Source organism: Chenopodium album, chromosome 26, assembly GCF_948465745.1.
Source record: "Chenopodium album chromosome 26, dcCheAlbu1.1, whole genome shotgun sequence".
Lineage (NCBI taxonomy): Eukaryota > Viridiplantae > Streptophyta > Magnoliopsida > Caryophyllales > Amaranthaceae > Chenopodium > Chenopodium album.
The window spans coordinates 10,390,457-10,401,867 of record NC_137859.1 but is presented as its reverse complement, the minus strand read 5'-3'; positions in this window follow the sequence as shown (position 1 = coordinate 10,401,867).

Below are 11,411 nucleotides of genomic sequence, written 5' to 3'. Positions count from 1 at the left end.
ATATTAAATATGACCATTTATCATACAATAATTGAATAGTTGAACCATATCTTATAAAATGAACATTTCATAAAAATATATGAACACTAAATAAATGATGTTGAACATTCAGTATACTACCTCTGATCCAAATTACTCGCAACTTTGGAATATTTTATATCTCACAAATAATACCCCAAGTTACGAGTAATTTGGATCGGAGATGGTATTAAAAATGAACATGATTTCCGTATATTCCATCTACGTTCATATTCATTGATAAAAAAATTGTTAAAGTATGTTCATTTTTATGTATTAAATGTTCTTTTTTAGTGTACTAAATGTTCAATTTTACAATACTAAGTATTCATTTTTTTTCCCAAAAAACAAATAACAGCAACTCAAAAAATAAAATAAAAATCATAATAACAAAGAAATTCATAACAAATTCATCATGAAAATCAAATTCATTGTTATTATCGGTAACTCATCAATTAAATCAATATTTATAACAAATTCAAAAATTCAATTGAGGATAGTCTAATTCATCAAATTTATCAAAAAAAAAAAAAAAAAAAAAAAAAAAATTGAAATCCATCCAGTAAAAAATCACAAAAATCAATTTCATTTTTAACCAAAATATAACCTAATTAAACTAATTAGAAATCAACAATATAAAAACTAACCTCCATTGATGGTCTCTTCAAGAATAACAATCAAACCCAAAATGATGTAACAAACAGAGGAAGAGAAAGTGTCAAATGGAGAAGAAAGAGGAAAGAGAAAATGAAAGAGGAGAGAGAAAATGAAAGAGAAGAATGTATCATAAAAAAGGAAAGAATAAACTAAGAAAAAGGAAAGAAGAAAATTGCAATAAGAATATTAAGAAAGAAGGAAGATGAAGGTACGTAGCATGCGTTTTATTAATAACGAAATGCGTTTTGTGGGTGTTGCAGCTATCTTGGCTGCATTAGAATGCAGCCAAGAATTTGTGGCCCCATACGGCCGTGCCTAAAAGAGTGCTTTGGGTTAGAAACTAGGCACAACATAGAATGATTATATGTAGTGGATTAATGTTGAATTCTGTGATACTAAAGCCGGTTGCGTTTCGAATAAAACATTGTAAGTTGTATGGATGGGGTTGCATGTATTGATTATCTGTGGTCGAGGGGTTCTTAGAATGCTAGAAGATTTTATTGGTCTCTATTATTGTCAACCCAAATGTTACACTTTGAGTCGTTTTCAAATGTTGTAAAATGAGGTATATGTACTATCAAGTAGGTAGTTGATAAAGCAAATGCATTCTTGTCTTCAGAAAGCAGTGGAATAATACCTTTCCCAAAAAAAAAAAAAAAAAAAAAATTATATATATATATATATATATATATATATATATATATATATATATATATATATATATATATATATATATAGTAAGCGTGCATTTTGATTTTTGAATCATTTTAATTTTGTTGTTTTCATAAAAACAGATAAAGATCAATTATTAGTTTTTAAACACTCAAAAATAAAATTAATGTGAATCGCAAATCCTAAAACGATGAATTAACTCTAATGACGTAAACAACAAAAAATAGGATGGAACAAAGTAGTAACAGTCTATTTAATGTGAGATCATATAATTATTTTTTTTTTGTCGACATCCTTTAGTGTGTAAATGACTATTTATATCCTTCTTTATAAGAAAGATTCTATATACGTGGTTTCAAAAAAAAAAAAAAAAAAAGATTCTATATTCAAAGCATGTAAAGTGGGATGAAAATTAAGAGTAGTACTCCATTTTTGTCAACTTTGCATCCAAAATTCTAAGAAAATAAAATGAGTGGTAGAAAAATAAATTTATATTAAGATAGATTATAGTGCACTATTGTGTGATAGCATAGCAAGATTATAAGTAATAAATACTAGAAATAAGCCATTAATTTAGAAACAAAGGGAGTATTATAATTTTCTATAATTTGACACAAAATAAGTATGAGTAATTTTTAACTTAAAATTTAATTACTCTAGCTAGCTATTGGAAGACATGTGATAATTATATAATTTCTATAACTTTGTTTCTAGGTAAATAATTTTCATTTTATTTTTTTTGAGGCAAGACATAATTTTCTATAATTTTGTACAAAGTAAGTAATTTTTCATCTTAAAAGTTTTATTACTCAATTGGGAGACATTTGATAAATTTTTTTTTTCATAATTTCTTACAAAAAAAGTAATTTTCATCTAAGAAATTTACAAAGACATTTGATAATAATATCAAGATAAAACACTAATGTCCGTCCTTGTCGAATTTTCTTTAATAATATCAGATTTTGCATCGGACCATCCCCATCTAAGTTGATTATAAACAAGTAAACAACGTAGTAATTTAGAAGGGGACCGTCGAGACCTACACTATTTTATTTCCACCATATCTAGTGCATGAAAAGAAAGATTTGTTCGAAAGTTCTATACGAAAACATTTTCCACCTTACAAACGTTTTGAAATAATTATGCTATGTCTTGACAAACTGAAGTCAATTTCCATATTGTTTAGATTAGACCTAGCAAATGGGTCATTCGGGTCGAGTATGGGTTGGGTCATTTTGGGTGGGGTCAAGTTCGGGTTAAAAGTTTATCGGGTCAAGTTCGGGTCAGGTCGGGTCATTTCGGGTTTCGGGTTGATTCGGGTCGACTGATAATCGGGTGGGGTCGGGTATCAGGTCAACACTTCGAGTCGAGTTCAGGTCAGGTCAATTTTCGAGTCAGGTCAATTCAGGTCGGGTCAGTTTTTGGGTCAACTTCGGGTGAAGTCATATACGGGTGATGCATTGGTATTGAACATTATGTTATGTATGCATTATTATTATTGTACTTTTTTTTTCTAGACTTGTGAGAATTGTGACTTTTATTTCGAGCTTTAATTAATTATTTTAATCTTATGGACAAACTCCGTAGAGTAGTCATTAAATTTCATTTACTTTTAAGACTGATTTCATTTACTTTTCACTATATTTTCATTTACTTTTGAGAAATGAAACTGGTAACTGCTTTATAAAGTTAAAATATTACAAAAATTTTATTAATGACACGGGAAGCATGTGAGCCATCCAATTAATATGATCTAAGGGCCTAGATTAGTTCCTAGTTTTTATTTTAGCCTTGGTTCTCATTATAAATTGGTTATATATATTATATATTATATATTATATATTATATATTATATAATATATAGTATATAATATATAAAATAACATTAATTATTATATACAAGTTTTATTTTATTTTTTGAACAATATACATGTACTATTTTAAACTAAAGGTAAAATATAAATAATACAATAGTACATCTCAAATGATGCATTTAAAAAAGAAGTAAAATAGAATTAGGACAAATAATAAATTAACGGTTACGAAATACAAGGAATATACAATCACTTTCAATTTTTGCAAGAATAATAATAAGAGTCAAAGACAATACATAGGAGAATATAAGTGCATGGTTCAAAATTTTATTTATTTTTTTTTTTTTTAAAAATGCTCTCTTTTCTTCAATGGAAAGTGTGATTTATTAACGTAAATAACAATACATGACCACAAGGATAGAACTTAATTTATTCCGTAGGTTTTAGGGCTACTTTTGTAGAACAAAGTAACATATTTGATTTAATTTGATTATTACGTATTATTAGAGTATCAAATACCATACCACTGACTCTGTATATATAACACTTCGTGACAAAGTAGCTAATTCATTTCCTCTTAATAATCATCCTACTTCATTTCACTATATTGTACTGTGAATATTTACAACGGAATTTAAATAATTATATATATCCTACTTCACTTCCTTTTAATAATCATCCTACTTTACTTCCCCATAATAATTATCCTATTTCATTTCACTATATTGTCAATATTTACAAAATCTTAATAATCATCCTACACTTCACTTCCCCTTGATAATCATCCTACTTCTATTCACTATATGTTGAGCCCATCGACATTTACAAAATATGTATTTTCTGCTTTGTTTGTAATAGCTTGTATTTAAAGCTTCTTTTCTTCTTCTTCTTTTTTTTTTTTTTTTTTTTTTTTTTTTTTGAAACCAGTATTTAAAGCTTCTTATTATTGTAATATTGTAAGAAGTCTCATTTTACGAAATAACAAACTTTCCACTTATTCTCTCTCTAAATTCTCTTTCTCTCTCTTCCTCTTCTCTAACAAAATCTGAGGTGAGACACTATAATATAGTTGATACTTAATAAAAGTACACCATTCGATTGTGTGAACTTATTTCCTTCCATTTATGTTGGTACGCCCTGTGTGAGCTTACTTCCTTCTTCAGGTTCTCCCTCTTGAGTCTTGATCATCTGGTGGTTCGGCAAACTTGGTGTTGTGTGCTTGTGTCTTCATCCAATACCCACAGGCAAGGGCTGCATTTACAAAGGTTTGTCTAGAAGCACCATTATACATCTTGACTTAGCATCACTACCGTTATATTATACTTGATTAAGTACATAGTTATTACAATTAATAAGATAAACTTTTACTGTGATTATGTGTGAATTGAATTTAGTAATTATGTTTATGTGTATTGATCAAAAGTAAATTTCGTAAGTAAACTTATGTGTAATTGTCTAAAGTAACTAATAAGGAATTATTCTTCTTGGTTGTTATGTTCTAGGTTACTTTTTTTTTTGACAAAATTATTCTTGTTGCTTGTTATGTTCTTGTGTAATTGTCTAAAGTAACAACAATAATATATGTGCTTGATTAAAAATAATATTTAAAGAGTTATTACATACTTATGTGATTTATGTATAAATTTATGCTATTTAATTTGTTAATACGAAATAATTACATTACATAAATCATGTCCCACCTTAGACAATATACTCCGTAGTAATCAAAAGAAGTTGAACAATAAATTCTAACCTTTCACTAAAAGGCTCAAGAATATTGGATGGGGATTATGGGGTAATCAATATAATCTAGGAGTTTGCTTCATCAAGGAAACTTGTATTAGTATAAAGTCTAATTTTGTTTAATTTTAATTTCAAAATTTTTAATTCCTTGAAAAAATTAATCGAAAATTAAAATAATTAGTTTTCAAAAATGTAAAATGAATTTTGAAAATAAGAAAAATGAATATTAATTTATTTTGATATTTAAAATAATTTAAATCACAATCGTCCAATTTTTAAAATTATGGTAGCGTGTAGCCTACATTAAAAGTTTCATAAATAGTGACAATGTGACATAATCGGAATAAAGGGTGATTTTCGCTTTATTAAAAAGTGGGTGACAATAGGCATGATAGAATAAGTGATCTGAACTCAACTATTAATTTTAAAAATAATTTTTAATTAATAAAATGAAAGAAATGACTTGTTTAGTAGGTTGTAGGTCATTTGACCTATTTAAAGAAAACATCCTTTGAAAGTGAACTTATTTTTAGTTAATTGAAAGGTTGACTTATTTTAAGCTAACTACACAAAGGTTAGCTTATTTTTGACAAATTTTCCATAATACAATTGTACATTTCAACGACATTTCAAATGACGCTTTTAAAAAAGAAGTAAAATAGAATTGGGACAAATAATATAAGTTACGGAATACAAGGGATATACCATCACTTTCAATTTTTCAGAATAATAATAAGAGTCAAAGACAATACATAGGACTATAGGAGAATATAAGTGCATGGTTCAAAATTTACAGAGTATCAAATACCTTTTTTTTTTTTTTTTTTTTTTTTTTTGAAATCACCTATGCATAATTAAATTAATAGACGTCAATTTCCGCCAAAGTTAAGAGACTTTGAGGGACCTAGGCAAACAAGTTCGTTACAACCTCTAGAGTCCCACCTTGCAACATAATGGACTAAAGTATTACCCGCACGCTTTACATGAGAAAACGAAACAAACCCGAAAGCACTAGAAGATTACAAATATCATCAATAATTAGAGAGAAAGGATTAAAGCCGGCAGCCTTTAGTTTGATTCCCTGCACCACATTCTTGGCGTCACTTTCAATCACAATTGAAGAATACCCAAGTCTGGCAGCCAATTGCAACCCATATCAAATACCTCTATATATATATAAGATTTCATGACAACGGATTTTATTTCCTTTTAATATAATCAACTTACTTCTATTCTTTTTCAAAAAAAAAAAAAAAAAAAAAAAAAAAAACTTACTTCTATTCGGTTTTCAAAAAAAAAAAAAAAACTTACTTCTATTCGGTTTTCAAAAAAAAAAAAAAAAACTTACTTCTATTCACTATAATATAGACAAATAGTTGATACTTGATAAAAATACGCCATTTGTGTGAACTTACTTCATTTGTGTCTTCATCCAATACCCACGGGCAAGGGCTGCATTTACAGAGGTATACGTCTTGACTTAGCAACACTACCATAATATTATACTTGATTAAGTACATAGTAATTACTATTAATAAGATAAACTTTTACTGTGATTATGTATTGTGAATTGAATTTGTAATTATGTTTATGTGTATTGATTGAAAGTAAAATCCGTAAGTAAACTTATGCGTAATTGTCTAAAGTAACTAATAAGGAATTATTCTTCTTGCTTGTTATGTTCTTGGTTACTTTTTTTTTGGACAAAATTATTCTTCTTGCTTGTTATGTTCTTGTGTAATTGTCTAAAGTAACAACAATAATACATGTGTTTGATTAAAAATAATATTTAAAGAGTTGTTACATACTTATGTGATTTATGTATGGATTTATACTATTTAATTTGTTAATACGAAATAATTACATTACATCAATCATGTCCCACCTTAGAGAATATACTCCGTAGTAATTAAAAGAAGTTGAACAATAAATTCTAACCTTTAATTTCACTAAAAGGCTCAAGAATGTTGGATGGGGATTATGGGGTAATCAATATAATCTAGGAGTTTGCTTCATCAAGGAAACTTGTATTAGTACAAAGTCTAATTTTTTGTTTAATTTTAATTTCAAATTTTTTATTCCTTGTCAAAAAAAATTCAACTTATAATATAATAATAATAATAATAATAATAATAATAATAATAATAATAAATTATATGGAGTATTGGTTAATACAAATAGCGGGATGATTCTATGGTTGTTGTTATTAAAAAAAAAGTAAAATGAGTTCATAAACTCAAAAATCATAAATTTATTTGAAAAAATTAATCGAAAATTACAATAATTAGTTTACAAAAATGTAAAATGAATTTCTAAAATATGAAAAATGAATATTAATTTTTTTTCAAACAAAAAAAAAATGAATATTAATTTATTTTAATATTTAAAATAAATTAAATCACAATCGTCCAATTTTTTAAATTATGGTAGCGGGTAGCCTACCGTAAAAGTTTCATAAATAGCGACAAGGTGACATAATTGAAATGAAGGGTGATTTTAGCTTTATTAAAAAGTCGGTGACGATAGGCATGATAGAATAAGTGATCTAAACTCAACTATTAGAATCCAACGATTAGCTTGTACGAAGTAACTAGAATCTAGTAAATGAGATAATAGAACGGGAGATACTAACCGGTGAATCCTCTAAAAGTCTAAAGTGAAAGAGACAAAAAGGTTGAACTACTAGTATTATATTGAAATGCTTAGCTTTGTTCTATCACATCAAATTCTGACATTTGAACCCACCAAAAAATTAATAAAAATAATGAAAGGATAGTAAAATTATCCTCCATAGTACATCAATTAAGGTTAATTAATATTCATTAGTACGGCGTGCTTCGATTGAACTCACAAAATTAATTAATTTGTGTCATCAAAAAAATTAAGATTAATTAATTTGTGTCAAAAAAATTAAGATTAAATAATTTGTGTCAAAAAATTTACTTTTCTCACAAAATTAAAACGCAAATGAACTCCATTAGTCTTCATGTTTTTTTTTTAAATCTATCATATTATCATCCTTAACTAGAATTATTTAAAAAAAAAAAAAAAATGTAATGCTTAGGGATCGAACCCCTGACCTTGAGTATGTTATGAGGTTTCTTATACCACTAATCTACTGAGTTATCTTTATTTTTTAATCCGTCACTGTAATAAAACACAACACCCAGAAAGCTTTTCCATTAATGGTGAACTTCAAATACATAAAATTTTCTAACAATGTTGCAAAGATTCTTCCTTCCCGCTATAAATTGTGCTCCCCTTGTTCAATTTCTTCTACACCAAAAAATTAACACAACCCTAATTCCCTAAATCAAGAAATTTCCCTCCTTTCCTCCTCCATTGAAGCACAATTTATATATTGTATGTTCAATTCTTTCTAACCTCTTTTTATAATCGCATGTTAATATAATCCAGTGTTAATTTATGTTTGTTAGTAATTGCATGTTAATCTAGTGTTAACTTATGTTTGTTAGTAATGACATGTTAATCTAGTGTTAACTTATGTTTGTTAGTAATGGCATGTTAATCTAGTGTTAACTTATGTTAGTTAGTAATGGCATGTTAATCTAGTGTTAACTTATGTTTGTTAATAATGGCATGTTAATCTAGTGTTAACTTATGTTTGTTAATTATGGCATGTTAATCTAGTCTTAACTTATATTTGTTAATAATAGCATGTTAATCTAGTGTTGATAATGGCATATTCATCTAGTGTTAACTTATGTTTGTTAATTATTGCATTTTAATTTCAACAAATATAGTGTAAGCCTAGATATTGTGTAAAAATCATGGGGTAGATTATTCACATTTTTCACATCGTGTGTGGAAATAAAAAAAAAAAATTAGAATTCTCCTAATTATTAACCTCGGTTAGACATTATTAGATAAATTCAAATTCATTGTACATATGTTAATCTAAAACAATATGGTTATTTTTTTCCTTTTAAATGTGAATTGATAATTGAGCTGTTAATTAATGAGATTTAAGATGATATTATGTGAGTTAGTTTGAGAAGAGATATATTGTTGTAAAGATATGATTAGCATAATTAGGTGAAGGAATGATTATCTAATTTCATCTAATTGATATTCAATGAGACAATAACATATTTAGGTTTACAAGAAATTCTTTACAACAAAGTTGTCTATATTTTGTTGATTAATATATTATGAATCTAAACTATCCATACATATTATTTATTTGCAGGAACTTCAAAAAATGGGGTACAAAGATATTATGTTGTTTTGGGTTTTATTAGTATCCTTAATTAGCATTTTCTATAAGGCATTAGGGGATAACTTTTTAGTGGACTGTGGGTCACCTAAAAACACCACACTTGGAGATCGTGTGTTCATGGCGGACACATATTCTTCTATGTTTTTAGGGGGTTAGGGCGGTTTCCCGTTTTTGTTTAGATTGTTTCGGGGTATGGAAGGCCAGGGGGGCTGCGGTTTCGAATGATTGGAAGGGGCTGTGGTTTCCCGTTGTGGGGGAAATAGGGGGTGGGGGAAGCGACGCCGTAACAACTGGCGTCGAGCGTCAGCAATAGGGTGGCCGGCGTCAGTTTGGGTTTGGTTGGTGTGAGAAGGGGAGGGGGGAGTTTTTACGGGATGGGGGAAGGGAGGGGGAGGTGTTTCGGCGGATGGGGAGTGGTGGTCGGGGGCGGTTTTTTGGCTGTGTGGGGGGTGTTTTCGGGTGGGGGCTGGTGAAAGGGGTGGGGGAGGGGGTGGTTTGGTCGTTTGGGTTGGGGGGCTGGTGGTTAAGGGGGAAGGGTGGGTGGGTTTAAGTTTTGTTTTGTTTATTTTTTTTTTTAAATTTTGGACTAATCATGTGCTGACACGTAGCTTTTAAAAAAATAACCTTCTCAATAGGTAGCCGGTCATAAGGACTGAAGAAAAGAAGACCCCCAATGTTCGGATTATTCCAGAATAATCCAAAGTTGGGATTATTGTACCAAAATTGATGAAAGTTGGGATACTTTTTCTAATTTTTCCTATTTAATATCAACCTTCACCCTCAAGTAACTCACTAACTCACCAGCTAACTAATGAATTGACAGAAGTAAACAACCAGCGTTAAAATAAGGCTTGCCTACGTGTAGCTTCATTCTGCTGACTCATCTTCTAGTAACTCAAACTGCTGATGTGGCGTCAAAGATTTAACATAGTTTGTCAATCAAGAAGATTAACTGGGCACTCCTCAAAAAAAATTAATAGAAAAAAAAAATAAATAAAAATAAAATTCAAGTACGACAAATAAGCTGAGGGAGTTGCATGCAGCATGTCTATACATCCCTTTACAAAATAACTTCATCAGTCGATCTTCAAAAAATGATGAGGTATTATGAAAATCCCGGTGTTAAATATTACAGATTTACTAAAAGATAAAACACTATCAATTTTTTCGGAAAGTTTAAGCTCATTAGGACGAGGTGAGATCACTAACTCTTCCATCGGCACCTCTGGTATATCATATCTGTCTTTCTGTATAATTTTATTGGTAACTGATACTGGAGAGGGTAAATAATAAGTCAAGGGAGACAAGCAAATTGCATGAACAAGAGACAGCTATTCATGACAAAGGGATGAAAACTAGTACAGAAAAACTGCGGATATGAGGAAACAAAGATGACATTATGAAACAAAGCGATCACAATTAAGTTAAACCAGACTTCACAAGGATGAGAAGCTGATAGCATTCAATCTCGTATAACTCTAACCAGAGTTCTAGACACCGTATAACAATGATGTTGTAAAGCTTACAGTACAAAATCAAGCACACCTAACAGAAACTATTACTAATAAATAATTGTGGAGGACCATTAAATTTCTCTTATATTCTTCTTTTGCTTTCTATTTATAATTGGGGAAGTAAGGGAGAGAGTAAAGTGGTGTGATAGAGCATGGAAGGCACAGCTCAAACAAAGAAGTGGCATATGGTGAGCAAAAACCTGATCAGTGAAGTAAATTGCAGGATTTTTAATAAAATTTCAGATTCTGACAAGAAAAATATGAGGTTACAGCATATAGACAACAGGATACACAAGGCTAATTTGCTTCCAAATTCCAATAACTTGTAAATGATACAGTAGAAGCATATGGGCAACAAAATACTATGGAGCAGGCAAGACTGCTAAAAGTAGATGAAGACAAATGGAAGCATTTCCACAAAAGATTTTTCTAAATCGCACCTTTTCAATCTCTCCCAATGTTATAGGACTTCCTGACCCAGATAATCAATGAAGACCGAATTATAACGAAAACCTTAACACTTACTGATACATTTACTGCATACCCCCACCCCTGTAAACTCTTTGTTTTCTAGGACCTCTGAAATTAGCCATACATCTTTGCATTTATGGTCCTTATTTCCTTAAATGCGCAACACAGTTCCCCTCTCTACATTCCATTAACCTTAGAATCAACAGTTTGTATCAACACAACACCCACTACTTTCTTATCATTTTTTGTCACATTTAAGAGAAATAAAACATGCAACAAAAA